This window comes from Leucoraja erinacea, chromosome 13 (assembly GCF_028641065.1).
Source record: "Leucoraja erinacea ecotype New England chromosome 13, Leri_hhj_1, whole genome shotgun sequence".
Classification (NCBI taxonomy): domain Eukaryota; kingdom Metazoa; phylum Chordata; class Chondrichthyes; order Rajiformes; family Rajidae; genus Leucoraja; species Leucoraja erinaceus.
The window spans coordinates 24,250,283-24,269,509 of NC_073389.1; positions in this window are offsets into that span (position 1 = coordinate 24,250,283).

Here is a 19,227-nt window from a genome sequence, read left to right on the forward strand (position 1 = left end):
GCAATTCAGGGTTAAAACTTAGGAATAGATGAAGCTGATTGAAGAACTCAAGCATGATATTTATGTGGGTCATATAAATAAGGGGTAAATAATGACAGTCACTGAAGAGCTAGGGAAAATAAATAATGCATCAATGAAAGTTTGTTCTTTGGCCTATGCCAGTACATTGGATTATGCACTTGGGCATTGGTAAGAAGTCTATTGCAGTCCATGAGAAGGAGGTTATAGCCTTCAAGGGTCCGCTCCAAAACCCGAAAGAACGGCAAACATTGATGGAGAAACCCAGATGATTATCTGTGTTTGCAATAAATGAACATCAATACATGTTTCCTTCTCTACTTCCTCCCATTTTAATGAGAACTTCAGTGTTTTTCCACTGTACCTTGCTCAGCTCCTCTGGTTAACTCTTTAAAAGAGTAGCAAATTATTAGAAAAGCATCCCAATAAGCATCACCGAATAATGAAAGGCTTAGATAGAGTGGGTGTGGAGAGGATGTTTCCAGTAGTGGGGGAGTCTAGGAACATAGGGCATGTCATTGGCTACTTTTAAGCAGATATTGTGTACAAAGGAACTGCAGGTGGTGGTTTGTACCAAAGATAGACACAAAGTGCTGGAGTAACTGAGCGGGTCACGCAGGTCTGAAGAAGGGTCCTGACTCGAAAGGTCGACCATCCTTTTTAGGGGCATCAAAGGTTATGTGTAGAAGGCTGGAGAATAAGGTTGAGAGGGAAACGTATATCGGCCATGATCGAATGGCAGAGCAGACTCCATGGGCCGAATAGCCTAATTCTGGTACTATGTCTTATGTATACTACTGAACCTGAGAAGCTTGCTTGAATCCCATCCTGGCAAATGTAGAATTTAAATTCAGGTAATTAAATAAATCTGGATTTTAAAATCCAGTATCAGTAATAGTAACAATTCAAGGTTTCGAGGTCAGTTTATTGTCACATATACCAATTAAGGTACAGTGAAATTCAAATTACCATACAGCCATACTAAAAAAAATGCAACAAGATACACAACTACATAAAAGTTAACATAAACATCCACCGCAGTCGGGGTGATCGCACCCCACATTCCTCACTGTGATGGTAGGCAATAAAGTCCAGTCTTCTTCCTCTTATTCTCCCGCGGTCAGGGCAGTCGGACCATCCGCAGTCGGGGTGATCGGAGCTCCCGCAGCCAGTGGTCGGGGCGATCTAAGCTCCCGCGTCGGGATGGTTGAAGCTCCTGCAGTTTGGAGTTCCCGAAGTCAGTCTCTAACCAGGGACCGCAAGCTCCGCGGTGTTAAAGTCCGCAGGGTCCTGAGGTTAGAGCCCGAAAGTCGATCCCCGATTAAATCACCAGACAAAAAACTCCTTTGTGTAAGAAGGAACTGCAGCTGCTGGTTTAAACCGAAGATAGACACAAAAAAGCTGGAGTAACTCAGCGGGACAGGCAGCATCTCTGGAGAGAAGGAATGGGTAACGTTTCGGGTAAAACAGTTATCCATATGCCAATTTTTCTTAAAGTTGCTTGTGGTGAGCACAGTGATTTGCATAATTGAAAGTTGATTGAGGGTTCAATGGAAAATAAGCAACTGATAATGTTTAACATCTCCTTCAGAAATAATTAATCGAGATACAGAGGATGCAATGCCCGCTGATGCCCTCAGCACTAAACCTGGCAGAATTTGGAGGGTGTGCAAGAAAACAACTCTGTTGAATTGCTGACACAAAGAGCTGCAGATGCTCATTTACAGAAAGGTGCTGGTGTAACTCAATCAGTCAGATAGCATCACAGGCTCTATATCTGTGCTACGATGGAGCTACGATGCTACGATCTCTGTTTCCTCATGTCCGGTTCACAACAGGCCAGTGTGCATGAACAGTGTGCATACAATTGTTTATTGTGAATTTGTATCTTCATATGCATCGTTAACTATCTACACAAGGGATGTGACTGTAAACTATATGAATGCCTCCTGGATGAGAGACGGAATTGTTCTATTGTGAAGCATCTGTATTGTAATGTAAAATAACGCTGTTGTTCTTTCATTGCAGAATAGAGTTGCAATCTGCATTATAATAGTGACGAGTAAATTAATTACAGTGGGGGATTCGGGTTCCTATCTACTTTCTAAAAGTCAAATATATTTCCCTGTAAAAAATTTCTCATGTTTTATTATATTTAGTTTGAGGTTTATCTTTCGGTAATCATAGAGCTAGAGAATTGCAAAATGTGGAAACAGACCATTCGGCCCAACTTGTCCACTACGAACAGCGTGAGAACCCTTCTATTCGGATCCCATCTCCCAACATTTGATTGAAAGCCTTCTATACTGAGGCAATTTGAGAGGTCTTCTGTCAGTAACACAGCTTTAACCACTCTCTCAGGCAAAACGCTTCAGGTACTTACCACCTCTGGATGAAGAAAGTTCCTTCATATCCACTGAAAATCTCTTTTCCCCTTTCCCTAAATCTATATCCTCTATTGTTATCTATCTGGAATACAGGGAAAAGTTTACTGCAGTCTACCCTATCAATAACCATCAATTAGATATACTGCATTCATATCCCCTTTTAACCTCCTCCACTCCAGGGAGAACAGACTTCAGTCTCTCCTCATAACTGAACCCAGGTGATGTCCTGGTGAAACTCTTCTGCCGCCGTCCAACAATAATACATCCTTTCTATCGCATGGTGACCAGAACTGCACACAATTTCCCAGCTGAGGCATGACTAAGGTCTTATAAAGCTCGAACATATCCTCCCTACTTCTGCAAGTAATGCCCCAATTTATGAAAAGGAGTATCTGATATACTTTTCTCACCACATTATCTACCTGTGCTGTCACCTTGTCACCTTCAAAGGTCTACATATATATGTACTTCAAAACTCTTCCATTCATGGTATATGTTCAGGCCTCATTAGTAGTCTTAAAATGCATCACCTCTCATTTTTCAGCCCAGTTCAACCACGTACTGATATTTTTCTGCTGTCTTAAGGCACACAAATCTGCGTGTCACCTATGAACTTGCCGATTGTGCCTCCCATATTCACATCCATTCACGTGTATCACAAACAGCAAGGGTCCTAGCACTGATCCTTGTGGGACACCAAAGGCATCCAATTGCAAAACCACCCGTATAGCCTAACCCTTTGACTTCTATTGCCCAGCCAATTTTAGATCCAATTTGCCAACTTCCCAGATCCTATGGGCCTAAGCTTTAGAACCAGTCTCCGACATATCAAAGACTACTAAATTCCATTTAATTCACCTTCTGCCCATACCTCATTAATACAATAGGTTACCTCAACAAAATATTCTGTTGAATTAGTTGAACAGTATCTGCCCTTGATAGAGCCACGTTAGTTGTCACTGATTTGATGCCTTTCCAAATGATCATTACTCCTCTCCTTCATCATTGTCACCAGTATCTTCTCTACCACTTGTCTGTCAGGATCACGTCTTTCATGAAAACCTTTGTTTGCGTCCTAGCCAGCCAAATCATACAAATATTACCATCAGTGGGCTGCTTGCCCTGTAGCCATTTTTGTGTTATTATCCTCAAATAAAACGAAATTCCATGCAGTTCATTAGTTTTCCCATGGCATACAATACACTAACCTGGAGTGCAGGAGGATGAAGGGTGATCTTATATATAAGGTCATGAGTGAAATAGATACGGTGAATGCACAGAGTATTTTACCCAGAGTTGGGGAATCAAGAACCAAAGGACATAGGTTTAAGGGGAAAGATTTCATAGGAACTTGAATGGCAACGTTTTCCACACATAGGGTGGTGGGTATATGGAATGAACTATCAGAGGAAGTGTTTGAGGTAGGTACTATAATGACATCTAACAGACATTTGGACAGGTAGATGGATAGGAAATGTTGAGAGGGATATTGAGCCAAACTCAGGCAGATAGGACTAATGTAGATAGAGCGTCGAGATCGGCATGGGCAAGTCAGGCCAAAGGGCCTGTTTCCATGCTGTAAGGCTCTATGTTTACGGGCTTCTCCCTGCTTCCGTTCTTGAAAAGTGGGACCAGGTTTGCCATCCTCTAGTCGTCAAGTATTTAGCATGTGACCAGGCAATGTTCACCACTTTCTGCAGCCTCCTTCGTTCCTGGGCATTGGGTTACTGAACCTTGTTGACATGCCAATCAATATGCTCTCTGCCTGTGCATCATTGCATCTCTACTACATCATACTTGTGCACATGACAATAAACTACATGTTCTCTTATTTTCCTGTTGCAAGGTCTTGGTTCTCAATACCATCTCAAGTGCTCCTTCTACAGTTTGAGCACTAGCTTTCTGTAGGCAATAGATATCAGCAGAATGAATTTTCATGAAGTGAAATTAGTCTGAATGGAAATAGCATTATTCTGTTTGACTTGAAGGTCATTGAGCCCAGCCAATTCTCAGCAAGCCTTTTAATGCCTTTTCCAGAAGAGCTTGATAGCCAGCAAAGAGAAACAGGAGCCATCACCAATTCCTCTCTTCCCCACAGCTTAGAATTCCTGCAGTATTTGTAGTGACTGCACTGCACAAGAACTTAAACTTAAAACAGACAAAAAACATACTGCAAAGGATAGTAATCAGAAAGAAGGACCACAAATATTTGAAACCATTAATGAATCTAGCAACATACATAAAATAATCTCAGAGTGTTAGTGTGTTGGGTGAATGGCCTTCCAAATTCCACTAGGGCTTTTGTTTAAACTAACATGTAGCAGATTGCTTGTCGCAGTATCAACACAGATGGTCCATAGGTCTTGCCCTCACTAATCCATCTCCAAACCGCCCCTTCCTTGACTTCTCGTTCTCTTTTTTCACTAAACCTGTCTTCCAAAATGTACTACAAGCACAGAGACTTCCACAGCGTTCTGACTGTGTGACTGTGAATCAGCCACACAGATTGTAGCTGTACTTGAAAAGGTCTTTATTCAGGTATGATAAACAGCCATTCTGGAGAATCCATCTCTTTCAGAGAAACTCGGGAGAATATCTCCCAACTCAAAATACATGGAGTTAAGAATAAAGATAATAGCAGGTGTTTTAATGCAATTTCAATAGGTACAGTTGAACAGTTTAATTCAATATTTTGAGTCTTGACAAATAGTTCCATGGAATTAGGCAGTCACTTTAGGAGTACGTTGTAATTGACAAGATATGTCTGAATATTCAAACTCCTTGCTAGGGACCAAGTAATTCACGTGGACTGTCCGAAAGCTTCTAAGGACAGACATCCCAGACAATGTAGTAACGGCTGGATTTCAGCGTGCACAAATACTCTCAGTTATTGATTGCTCAGCTGAAGATGTCTGCTACTTGGTTTGATATAGGCTAGTTAATGCTCAATGGATCAATGGTGCTTTATGATCACATGTGCATTGTACAGTGAAATTCTTTTGCATAGATCACACATGCACGAGTTGCCATATTTTGCCACCATTTACAAAAACTCCAAAGTCCAGTCCATGCTCTTGATGTACTGGAGCGGCCCGTGGTTCAGGAAAGCCACAGGCTGCTGCAGGGCCTCCTCCATCGCCCTCGGCCGACTCAGCCTGTGAATCAGCGTCCCTTTGTGTCCACCTTTGTGTCCTGGGGGCTCTTCCTGCATCTGAACTTGAAGGCGCTGGAGGCAATACCCTGAGCCCCATTATTTTGCATTTGGCCAATGCAGATGTCAAAAAACACAAAGTGCTGGAGTAACTCGGGGGTCAAGCAGCATCTCTCGAGGACCTTATGGGGCTGTCCCACTGCGGCGACCTAATCCGCGAGTTCTGGCGAGTTTGCCCTCGACTAATACTCGCAGCATGGTCGGCACGAGGTCCTAGGAGGTCTTTGTAACTCTCCTTCATGCTCGAGAGTGGTCCCCGTGTACTCGAGGCCTCAGCTAGGTCGCGGCGAGGTTTTGAGAGGCGGGGGATGATCCCCCCCTCATTTTTTGTAATCCGGATTTTAAAACCTGGTGAAATCACCACTTTCCGTGAGACAGTGGGGGTTGGACTGCTGATCGAGGGTGCCGATTGGACGAGAGAGACGTCGGTCAGTAGGCAATGGGGGCGGGACATGATGAATCAGCGCGATCATTGGAGGAGGGAGATGTCGGTCAGAGGCGGATGTAGGGGGGTGGGACTGAGGATACCGTGCGGTGATTGGAGGAGGGAGACGTGCCAAAACACTGCGCACAGACCTGCGCCTCCAGGATTGATCCCGGCTCTCCGGCGCTGTCCCGTCCCCACCCGATTGCCCCGCCCCACCTCCCCATGGGTGGCCAGAGACGTCGGGAGTCAGACGGGAGCTGTGCCCCCAGGCCCACAGCCAGCACGGAGAAGCAGCGCTGGTGTCCTGTCAGTCCAGGCAGGGCTGTAGGTTAACCCGGCGAGAGAGGCAGAGTTGAGCTGTATTTAGCGCTGGATTGAGCCTCCGAAGCGTCGCGTGTGTCTGTGAGTGTGCGCATGTGTGCGCGGCCGCCAAGAAATTGTGTTGCCCCGGTCCCCTCCATATTTTGATAGCGATTTCCATGCCTGCTTAGGGCCTACACTTTCATTTATTCTGGAAGTCTACAAAGTGCTGTTTGTTTCTTTGGGTGGGGATTTCTCAAAACAATAGGCAAACGTTTTCACCATGTGAGAACCTTCTATTTAGCTGCAATCTGTGCTGCATGGATGGACAATGTAAAAAAAATTCCAATATCATTTCAAGAAAAAATAAAATACTGAAAGGCTCTGGGTGAAAGACTCTGTCCTTCGATCCCTTTGTGTTCTTCTGGCCCCTTCCAATCTTGCCCTTTATCATCCCCTCCAAGATTCTGCTCACCATCAATAAGATCTACGTTTTATTGCCTTACGCCCCCCCAGTGCACCAACACTACCAGAGCAGAAACATATGATGTGTGTTTGACAGTACTGGGACTGTACTCTCTGGAGTTTAGAAGGATGAGGGGGTTCTCATTGAAACTTAAAAAATAATGAATGGTCTGGATAGAGTAAATGTGATAGATGATGTTTCAACTGGTGGGAGAGTCTAGGAACAGAGGCCATAGCCTCAAAATAAAAGGATGTACCTGTACCTTTAGAAAGGAGATGAAGAGGAATTTCTTTAGTCAGAGGGAGATGAATGTGTGGAATTCATTGCCGCAGACGGCTGTGGAGGCCAAGTCATTGGGTATTTTTAAACTGTAGATTGACAGATTCTTGATTAGTAATGGTGTCAAAGGTTAGAGGGAGAAGGCAGGAGAATGGGGTTGAGAGGGAAAGATTGATTAGCAATTATTGAATGACAGAGTAGACTTGATGGGCCGAATGGCCTAATACTGCTCCTATAACTTGAACTTATGAAAGCATTGGCCAAGATTTTGCACAGCAAATGCAGAGAAAATGTCGAAGCTCGAATTATTATTGTGTGCTCTTTACATCAACTTCTGGCTTCAGCCAGTGCAGTCAAAGGCAACAAATGGAACTTGCTGCCAGCAATGCCCTTCTCCTCAAACTGATTTTTTTTTTGTCAGGGTCAACAAAGAGTTTATTTTTCTACAAATATTTGCAGACTATCTATTTAAATAAAAAGAATATTTTCCTTCAGAAGGAACTGTTCAGCCACTTATCGTCAAAATTAATGGCAAATATTTTAACTGTCCTAAAAAATTATATTTACAAGTGTGGTTTCAATCACCCAGAAGGATACTTAGATTTTAAAAAAATTAAGTATAATTTTATTTAGAATGTGTGTGATATTTTAGATTTTCCCCAAGCCTGTATTTTTGTCTCCATTTTTATTTTGCTTTCTGTTCAATGATAAAAATACAGTATAATTCCAAATTTTCTTTTACATCTTGCATTGTTGTCTCTAAGAGCTGTTCAAGATAATTGGTTAATTAGGTTTTCACCAGTCTGTTAATAGATGCTCTGGGTCCACTCTACATGGCACAGTGAGTTCGGTATTCCGACTGCGCATGCCCAGGTCATAGGTCACTAGCTATTAAACAGTCTCGGCACTGGTGGTGCTGCATTGTGCGCAGGCTTGCGTTTCGTCCGTGGTCGGGGTCGGCTCTCCGTTGTTGCGGATGCTGTTGGGTTGCTGCTGGGCCGTCCCCCTCCCTGTTGCCTCCCGGTGAACTGTCCCTGTCCGGAGGTGTCTGGGGTGGCCCTGGGCTGTTTGGGGCGGCCTTCGACTTGCAGCTGCTGGTTCCAGCTCGGCTCTGCCTATCCCGCCGGGTTGGGCGGCAGCCCTCCACCTCCACCCCCCTCCCCTCAGTCCGAGATCCTGATGAAGATGGGCGTCCACCGGCCCTGCTCGAAGACGGCCAACTCGGAGCCGCTGCTGCTGGAGTCATCCTGGTTGGAGAGAGAGTCTGAGGACGGGCTTCTGCCGGCCATGGGCAGGCCGGGCGCCCGCTGGAGCTGCTGGTGCTGTTGGTGGTGCTGGCGGCAGCAGCAACCTCTTCCCCCTCCTTTGACAAGCACCCAAGCCCAGAGTCTGGAGAAGGCTGGCGCTCTAGTGCAGGCCAGGCCGGGGCCCTCGCTCCTCCTCGGGTGGAAGTGGCAGCGAGTACCGTAGGGGCAGAAGCTGGTGGTGTGGAAGGTACAGCTTGTACTTGGGGTAGTGACTGAGGGAGCGCAGCTCGGCCAGGCCATCGGCGAACTGGCACTTGTGGCTGTAGCGACCCATCGGGGAGTGGGTTCCTCTGGAGTTGGAGCGGGGTTGGGCTGAAGTTGGCGCTGGCTGTGGGTTCTGTGGACCTGGGGCCACTGGTGTTGGTCCGAGCTGTCCGTTCGCCCGGCAGGAGAGGTGGAGGTGAGTGGAGTTGGCGCTTCGCACTGGGCCGGGGGCCAGAGTCCCGTCCGTCTGGACATATCCGGCTGTCAGGGGCACGGGTTCGATCCTGGCTCCCATTCTTCCCCCCCCCCCCCCCCCCCCCCCCCCCCCCCCCGGTCTACCCCAACCCCCCTCGATTTTTGAGGCAATATTATCTGTAAATTTGTCTGTAAATTTGAGTTTGCTAATTGTCATTCAAGCACAGGAAAGACCATGCAGTGGTTAGCTCATCCCACACTATCCTGCAGGCTAGGCTACTCCATGGGGTATCACAGCCTACCTCAACCTATCTTTACAGTGCCCAAGATTCCAGACAAGAAAAATCATAGGAGAAATTATTATAACTGATGTTAGAAGAGTTTCGACCTGAAATGTCACCTATCCACGTTCTCTAGAGGTGCTGCCTGACTTGCTGAGTTACTCCAGCACTTTGTGCCTTTTTGTGTAACTGAGGTTTGTCTCCCTAACTGATGGTCATTGAGATTACTGGCCCAATCTTTTTACTGTTCCCCTGCTTTCAGCTAACTCAGTGGATTAGAACCTAAATCTTCCTGCATGATACTAGCCCGCTAAACTCTGAAACATCAGGGATAAGCTGCGGTTTTGTCATGAAAGCCAGTTTTTATTTTAGTCTGTGCACAAACTACAGTGAAGCAACAAATTTCCGAACAAAATTACAGCCATGGTGCTTGTCAGTACCTCCCCACTAAATGTGTTGTGTTGATCGGCATTATATTTGCAAGCAATAATTTTTTGTTCTGTATTGTTCTGTTTGAAATGCAGTTTGCACCCACACACACTGTAATAAGAATGATTCTAGGTCATGCTTATCTTTTAATCTCAGTACACTCTTTCAAATCTTCAAGTACAGTCCTTAATGGTTCTCCAGAGACCACTCTCAATAAGTACATGGTGTCGGGTGTGGTTTTGCAAATACTTCAGGAAAGCTCCACCCCTGTCCCGGCCTAAGTTTTCGCAATATTTCATAGATATTTAAGTTGGCAATGTGGAAAATATTATTAATGGAACATGTGAAATTCATGTTAATTTTATTGCCACTTATTAAAATGTGAATTTCTAGTTTGCATTTCCATTTTACCTTCTTAACGTGATTTAAAACACAATCCGTGATCTCTGCTGACCTGCGTGTTTTGTGGCTCGGTGCCATAATCTGGAAAAACACCACTGCCAACCTTTCATCATCATCGTTGAAAACATTAGCGACGCAGTGGCGCTGGTTTCCAACGGGAACGGTGACGGACGCACCACACATCTCTGTCCTCCAGTTCCTGCGGACTTCCGCCGCTCGAAGTGTAGGATTTTGGTGTGTGTGCTTTATCATCATTCCTTATGCCCCTGTCCCACTTAGGAAACCTGAACAGAAACCTCTGGAGACTTTGCTAGGACATAGGTAAAAAAAAGAGAAGAGGTCCTGAAAGAAGAATTTAGGGAGTTAGGTAGAGAGTTAAGGAGAAGGACTGGAAAGGTAACAATCTCAGGATTACTGCCTGTGCCACGCGACAGTGAGAGTAGGAATGGAGTGAGGTGGAGGATAAATGCGTGGATGAGGGACTGGTGCAGTGGGTATGGATTCAAGTTTCTGGATCATTGGGACCTCTTTTGGGGAAGGTGCGACCTGTACAGAAAGGACGGGTTGCACTTGAACTCAAGGGGGACCAATATCCTGGCGGGGAGATTTGCAAAGGCTACTGGGGAGACTTTAAACTAGTATGGTTGGGGGGAGGGACTCAAATTGGGAAAGCTAGCAGTCAGTGTGTGAAGCAGGGGGCAGAGAATGGTAGCACTCTGACCCAAAATGTAGGGGAGAGAGAAGAAAAAGAAAATAATCAGAGAATAAGAGAGGGTGGGTTTCTTAAATGTGTATATTTTAATGCTAGGAGCATTGTAAGAAAAGTGGATGAACTTAGAGCCTGGATTGACACCTGGAAGTATGATGTTGTGGCGATCAGTGAAACATGGTTGCAGGAGGGCTGTGATTGGAAATTAAATATTCCAGGATTTCGTTGCTTCAGGTGTGATAGAATTGGAGGGGCAAGAGGTGGAGGTGTTGCATTGCTTATCAGGGAAGATATTACAGCAGTGCTTTGGCAGGATAGATTAGAGGGCTCGTCTAGGGAGGCTATTTGGGTGGAACACTTAGTAAGTAAGAATACTTAGAGATAATATATATAAGCATCTGGATAAACAGGGTCTGATTAGGAACAGTCAACATGGATTTGTGCCTGGAAGGTCTTGTTTAACTAATCTTCTTGAATTTTTTGAAGATGTTACACGGGAAATTGATGAGGGTAACGCAGTGGATGTTGTGTATATGGACTTCAGTAAGGCCTTTGACAAGGTTCCTCATGGAAGGTTGGTTAAGAAGGTTCAATGGTTGGGTATTAATGGTGGAGTAGCAAGATGGATTCAACAGTGGCTGAATGGGAGATGCCAGAGAGTAATGGTGGATGGTTGTTTGTCAGGTTGGAGGCCAGTGACGAGTGGGGTGCCACAGGGATCTGTGTTGGGTCCACTGTTGTTTGTCATGTACATCAATGATCTGGATGATGGTGTGGTAAATTGGATTAGTAAGTATGCAGATGATACTAAGATAGGTGGAGTTGCGGGTAATGAAGTAGAGTTTCAAAGTCTACAGAGAGATTTATGCCAGTTGGAAGAGTGGGCTGAAAGATGGCAGATGGAGTTTAATGCTGATAAGTGTGAGGTGCTACATCTTGGCAGGACAAATCAAAATAGGACGTACATGGTAAATGGTAGGGAATGGAAGAATGTAGGTGAACAGAGGGATCTGGGAATAACTGTGCACAGTTCCCTGAAAGTGGAATCTCATGTAGATAGGGTGGTAAAGAAAGCTTTTGGTGTGCTGGCCTTTATAAATCAGAGCATTGAGTATAGAAGTTGGGATGTAATGTTAAAATGTAACAAGGCATTGGTGAGGCCAATTCTGGAGTATGGTGTACAATTTTGGTCGCCTAATTATAGGAAGGATGTCAACAAAATAGAGAGAGTACAGAGGAGATTTACTAGAATGTTGCCTGGGTTTCAGCAACTAAGTTACAGAGAAAGGTTGAAACAAGTTAGGGCTTTATTCTTTCGAGCGCAGAAGGTTAAGGGGGGACTTGATAGAGGTTTTTTTAAAATGATGAGAGGGATAGACAGAGTTGACGTGGAAAAGCTTTTCCCACTGAGAGTAGGGAAGATTCAAACAAGGGGACATGACATGAGAATTAAGGGACTGAAGTTTAGGGGTAACATGAGGGGGAACTTCTTTACTCAGAGAGTGGTAGCTGTGTGGAATGAGCTTCCAGTGAAGGTGGTGGAGGCAGGTTCGTTTTTATCATTTAAAAATAAATTGGATAGTTATATGGATGGGAAGGGAATGGAGGGTTATGGTCTGAGCGCAGGTATATGGGACTAGGGGAGATTATGTGTTCGGCACGGACTAGAAGGGTCGAGATGGCCTGTTTCCGTGCTGTAATTGTTATATGGTTATATGGTTTGCGCCCCACCCAAGGTTTCCTTGTGGTTCCCGGAGGTTGTAGGTGGTTGCTGGAGGTTGCAGGTAGTGGAACCAGGTAGAGAGACTGACAAAAACCTCCGGGAACCACATGGAAACCTTGGGTGGGGCGCAAAGTCTCCAGAGGTTTCTGTTCAGGTTTCCTAAGTGGGACAGGGGCATAATGCCAACTATCCGACCATGGAGCAGGAAGCACGGGATTACATGGTACCCGTGGCAGGCGAAACCCCCCCGATCTGACCTGAAGTCCAGGATACCTTGGAGTTTATTGGTAGAAAGGCCAGACTGATATACTGATGAGGTAGCCAGTGATCCTCTGGTTAGTTTATGGGAATCAAAGGAAAATCCCTCATATCTTCCCCCTGCAAAATACCCTGTAATCCTACTGAAGAATTCCCCAATCAAAGTTTAAAATGTGTGTACTAGGTCAGGGAAGATGGATGTCAGCTGGATATTGCTTCTACTTGCAATCCACTCCAAAGTACAGACGTGGACTTCAGGTGAAGTCCGCATTAATTTTGTTGTGATATCTTCTATGAACAATGTATATAAATAATTGACAAATACTGAGAACCTTCTGGCGCATACTGGCTGCAGTTAGCACCTTCAGAATAGGAAGGGAGAACATTAGGCAAAGAATCATAGAAATGCTTGATTAATGCTATTAATGCTGTTGGACAAATGTTTACCATGCATCAAATTCCCCTGTTTTATCTGAAAATAAATAATAAAGTGCCCTCCACAATGTTTCAGACAAAGACCCATCATTTATTTATTTGCCTCTGTACTCCACAATTAGAGATTTGTAATTAAAAAAATTACATGTGGTTAAAGTGCACATTGTCAGATTTTTTTAAGGGCCATTTTTAAACATTTTGGTTTCACCATGTAGAATTACAGCTGTGCCATTTCAGGCCACCATAATGTTTGGGACACATGGCTTCACAGGTGTTTGTAATTGCTCAGGTGTGTTTAATTGCCTCCTCAATGCAGGTATAAGTGAGCTCTCAGCACCTAGTCTTTCCTCCAGTCTTTCCATCACCTTTGGAAACTTTTATTGCTGTTTATTAACATGAGGACCAAAGTTGTGCCAATGAAAGTCAAAGAAGCCATTATGAGACTGAGAAACACAAATAAATTTATTAGAGATACAAGCCAAACCTTAGGCTTACCAAATTCAACTGTTTGGAACATCATTAAGAAGAAATGGACCACTGGTGAACTTACTAATCACAAAGGGACTGGCAGGCCAAGGAAGACCTCCACAGCTGATGACAGAACAATTCTCTCTATAATAAAGAAAAATCACCAAACACCTGTCTGACAGATCAGAAACACTCTTCAGGAGTCAGGTGTGGATTTGTCAATGACACTATCCACAGAAGACTTCATGAACAGAAATACAGAGGCTACACTGCAAGATGCAAACCACTGGTTAGCTGCAAAAATAGGATGGCCAGGTTACAGTTTGCCAAGAAGTACTTAAAAGAGCAACCACAGTTCGGGAAAAAGGTCTTGTGGACAGATGAGACGAAGATTACCTTATATAAGAGTGATGGCAAGAGCAAAGTATGGAGGAGAGAAGGAACTGCCCAAGATCCAAAGCATACCACCTCATTTGTGAAACACAGTGGTGGGGGTGTTATGGCCTGGGCATGTATGGCTGCTGAAAGTACTGGGTCACTTATCTTCATTGATGATGCAACTGCTGATGGTAGTAGCATGATGGAAGTGTATAGACACATCCTATCTGCTCAAGTTCAATCAAATGCCTCAAAACACATTGGCCGGCTGTTCATTCTGCAGCAAGACAGTGATCCCAAAGCAACAAAGTTTTTCAAAGCTAAAAAATGGTAAATTCCTGAGTGGCCAAATCAATCACTCAATCTGAACCCAATTGAGCATGCCTTTTATATGCTGAAGAGAAAACAGAAGGGGACTAGCCCCGAAAACAAGCATAAGCTAAAGATGGCTGTAATACAGGCCTGGCAAAGCATCACCAGAGAAGACACCCAGCAACTGGTGATGTCCATGAATCGCAGACTTCAAGCAGTCATTGCATGCAAAGGATATGCAACAAAATACTAAACATGACTACTTTCATTTACATGACATTGCTGTGTCCCAAACATCATGGTGCCCTGAAATGGGGGGACTATGTATAAACACTGCTGTAATTTCTACGTGGTGAAACCAAAATGTGTGAAAATGGCCTTTATTAAAATCTGACAATGTGCACTTTAACCACATGCGATTTTTTTCTATTACAAATCTCAAATTATGGAGAACAGAGGCAAATAAATAAATGATGGGTCTTTGTCCAATACATTATGGAGGGTACTGTACATGTGAAATATATAAGAGGATTAATTCCTTTCAGCTTATAGCATTATTTTTCAATATATCATATTAGAATAGGATATATTAAAGAAATATGTTATTTAGATTTAGGTATGTACCGTATTTCCCGGCAATGAAGAAGCACCTGCGTCCGAGACGTACCCCCATTTTAAGTCGCCAAATTTTGAAAAAAAGGCTGGTGGGACAGGATCAGGTTTAGTCAGTACTAAAGATGTGAAACTCCTTCAAGGAGGCAACCTGGACCGGGGATCATCCATCCTTTCCTGTCCCACAATGCGCTGTGCGGTTCAGGTCTGAGGGACGGGGACTAGCATGGGAAGAATCCTAAAAAATCCTAGCATGGGAAAGTGGTGTAATTTGCATAATATGCAAATTAGTGTCCGCCATTAGAGAAAATTAATAATTTCTACTGTGGTTTGTAATATGAGCAGCAATTCCAGTATCCAAAACCATGTTTTCATGATCTGTGAACATGATGAACATATTCAAAGGTTAATATTATGTTTAACTTGCATGATTGTATTGTATTCAAATTTATTGTCATTGTCTCAATTTGAGACAAAAGAATTTCCCTTACAGGCAGTATCATAAAAATAAAAAATAAAAAAATTAAAAATAAATAAAAAAAAGATTTAGCTTTTTCAATCAGCGACAATAAAAATTGGCTGATATCTTTCCATCCGTGTGCTGATACAAACAATGGCATCTAAAAGTCATAAGAAAGCAAGCATGAAAAATTAGATAAAGCAGCAAGAAGTAAAACCTGGAATATTTGAGGTAGTGTCACCCAATCAAGATGAGAATAGCCATATTTATAAATAAACATTATATATATATATATTTGACATTCGTTCTCACAACTACAACTTGGCTAGTGTTCTTCGTGAAATTTCAGGCAATGTCACTCAGCAGCACTGCTGTCATCTATCTCCATCCGAGATGAATTTCCACAACTTAGACCTTTACACACTCCACACATCCATGTGCAGTCAATGGGAATACTCATGCAGGTGCATCTTCTGGTGTTGCACCTGGTTATGCAGTTACACCTGAATATCTTGGTCAACTTCGCTGGTGCAGAGGGGAGATGTGTCTGTACTGGCATTAATTGACCAACAGTGATCTTCCATCCCCATTCTTCTGGTTTCAATTGTCCAGTCTGAAAGTATACTTGCAGACTATGATACTGTTGGCGGCAATGTCTGAGGCTCCACAAATTTGTTGCTTTTTGCCACCTTCTCACAGAAATGCTTGTAGCACAGAGCATCTATACATTCACCCTTCTTGCCATTAAAGATGTAGACTAGGGCTTTCTCTCCTGCATCAATGATATCTTTCTTTGCAGCACCCTCTTTTGTAAACAGGTCGGCAACTTGCTGGAAATCAACATTGTTCTGGACTTGCTTTAGGGCTCCTGCTTTGCCTACACCAAAAACCTTGATATTGTGTCACATCCAAGCAATGCATGTACGAAGAGTAGTCTGGAACAGATTTTCTTTCCCAAGATCTTCATTGTCTTCTTAATGTTCCATACCCTGTGGTTTTTGGTGTTGGCTTTGGTTTCAGGTTTCATGAATAGCTCCTTCTTGATTGCATCTCCATTACAGATCTGTATCATCACCAATAAGAATGGTGTCAACAACCTTGGCTGACTCTACTGCTGCCTTGGCGAGCATGATGTCTGCATCTCCTTTGGCATGAATCGTTGTGCAGCCCGCCCTCTCAAGGAAGGAACCCAGCATATGAAGAAACCTTTGTTTGTTTACTTTGTTGACAAGCAACTCATGTTTCTTCAGCTTCATCAAAATCTCTCCTGTGAATATCACATTTGGTCCCTTGGAGATAGTTGGAATGCATTCAAACGCTATTGAAGGTTGTTTGATGGCTAATGAAGGCTATTTCTGGACTGAACTGTGGAGAACCACTGCTACCAGTTAGACAAGTTGCCATGTTCCTGAAATTAATTATGAAATATTATTTTTCTCTAATGGCAAAGCTAATTTGCATATTATGCCAATAACTCCACTTTCCCATGCTAGGATTTTTTAGGACTTTTAGTAGGTGATTAGGGGACCATACTGGAATGGACTGCAGTAAAATAAATTATTTTGCAATTAGTGGTGGGTAACCCCCTCAAATTTGCTAGATTGACTGGACTAGTAGTGCCCAGGTTGGTTCGCTTGGTCTGGATGCAGTTCCCAGGTCGCGAAAACTAACTGAAAAAAAATACGCCTGCGGGCCGGATGAGTTGGGGTTACGGGCTGGATCTGGGCCGGAGGTTGCCGAGCCCTGTGTTAGGCCTCATTGTGCCCCCCCCCCCCATGTTTTAAAAGCGATTTGGCCCAAGTCTATCTTTATTGGCTAACAACCTAACCTTCGGCCTCCAAGAAGCAGGTACATTTTCGGGCAAAAAATAGCGTCTTCATTGCTGGGAATTACGGTAATTATCATGTGCCCCGGCGAGAGAGAAAAACGTGTTTCGTTGATATCAAATAGTACTGTACATAAATACAATCATGTAAAAGGTAAAACACAAAGAAAGATACAGAGCGCAGGATAGAGTTCTCAGCGTTGTAGCGTTACAGTTCCTGAGAGAAAGTCCAAAAAGTGGAGGCATCTTAGATAGGACATCTTGGTACAAATATGGCAGAAAAAGGTACTTTTGTTTATGATTTCATTACTTGCGAGTTATATTGAACAAACAACTTTACCAAGATTTGACATTCTCCAGGTTTATGAAGACTGTGGGATATGTTTTCTGACCAGTGTAATAGTTGTTGAATCTTCATGTATTCACTTATTCCATAATGTTCTAGCAGACCCATCAACTCTTTATTCCAGTTTTCTTTTCATATCCCGACATGTATACTTAATAGCCTACTTCCTTCCTAGTCCAGGATCAATGATAACTTGAAGCTGGTTGATGATGGCAGAATTGGCGGTTGTCCTGGCCCTTGTCGTTTAGTACAAAGGCCACCGATCATTAAAGCTGTTGGAGAGTTATGCAATCTGTGGGTTTCATTTCCTGGCATAAAATTGAATTTGGCTCGAGTTGAGAAGTTAGCCAAAAGTTGATTTTGTACATGTCGTTTTCATTCTCACCTTTTTTTAAATTAAGTTTTCAGTTAGCCTCCTTCTACATGAGTGCAGAAAAATATAATTTTAGTAAAATGATACACTGTAAGTGGGTGTAAATTCCAGTAATTCTCTGGTTTGTGCTACAATTGAATTAACATGCAGCCAACAGCGAAATGAACAGGATAATGGGAGTCAGTAAAATGGTACCTGCTGCTCTTTGATAAGTCAGAAAATGTTTTGCTTTGTCACAAATATAAACTTTGCCAAAATAGAAGGTTGTTGTTAGAACATTAAATGCCATTAAATATGTCAAAACAAGGAACTGCAGGTGCTGGTTTGTACAAAAGGACCCAAAGTGCTGGAGTATCTCAGTGGATCAAGCAGCATCTCCAGAGAGCATGGATTGGTGACATTACAGGTCTTGACCCCTTCATCAGACAAAAATTGAAATATCAGCATTCTCCACAGAGGCAGCTTGACCCGTTGAGTTACTTGAGCAGTCTTGTGGCCATTTTGGGCACCATGTTATAGGAAAGATGGAAAGGGCGCAGAGAAGATTCACAAGAATATTGCCAAGACTCAAGGGCCTGAGCTATAGGGAGCGGTTAAGCGGTCTAAGACTCTATTCCTTGGAGCGCAGGAGCATGAGAGGTGATCTTATAGAGGTGTACAAAATCATGAGAGGAATCGATCGGGTAGACAGACTGAGTCCCTTGCCCAGAGTGGGGGAATCAAGAACCAGAGATCATAGATTTAAACTGAGGAGGGAAACATTTATAAGAGCCTGAGGGGTAACTTTTTCTCTCAAAGTGTGGCGGGTGTATGGAATGAGCTGCCGGAGGAGGTAATTGAGGCAGGCTCTCACTCATGCAGTGTACATAACTGAAGCCAAAGCCCGTGCAGGATTTACTCAGTGCTTGCCGATGTCAAGCGGGTAATATACTTGGTTCCTGAGCACTCCTGGGATTTGAAGTTTTCTCCTTGGAGAGAGACCAAGAAAATAGAATATGTGATAGATTTTTAACACTGTCTTCCAATGATCAACCTGAACTTGGGTGGTGAATAACATAAATACCACCTTGTATCATTTCATCAGGGTTCTGTGTTTGTGAACCGAGGCTATCATGGCACACAGGTACAGCAGTAGAGTTACTGCCTTACAGTGCCAGAGACCCAGGTTTGATCCTGACTATGTGCGGAATTTGCACGTTCCCTGTGACCGCGTGGGTTTTCTCCGATTGATCCATAATTTCCTCCCACATTCCAAAGATGTGCAGGTTTGGAGGTTAATTGGCTTCTCTAAATTGTCCCTAGTGTGTAGGATAGAACTAGAGTATGGGATAGCACGTACTTGGTGGGACAAAGGGCCTGTTTCTATCCTGTAAACTAAATAAAAATTCAATAATATTAAAATCTTGGCAATAGTGATATTGC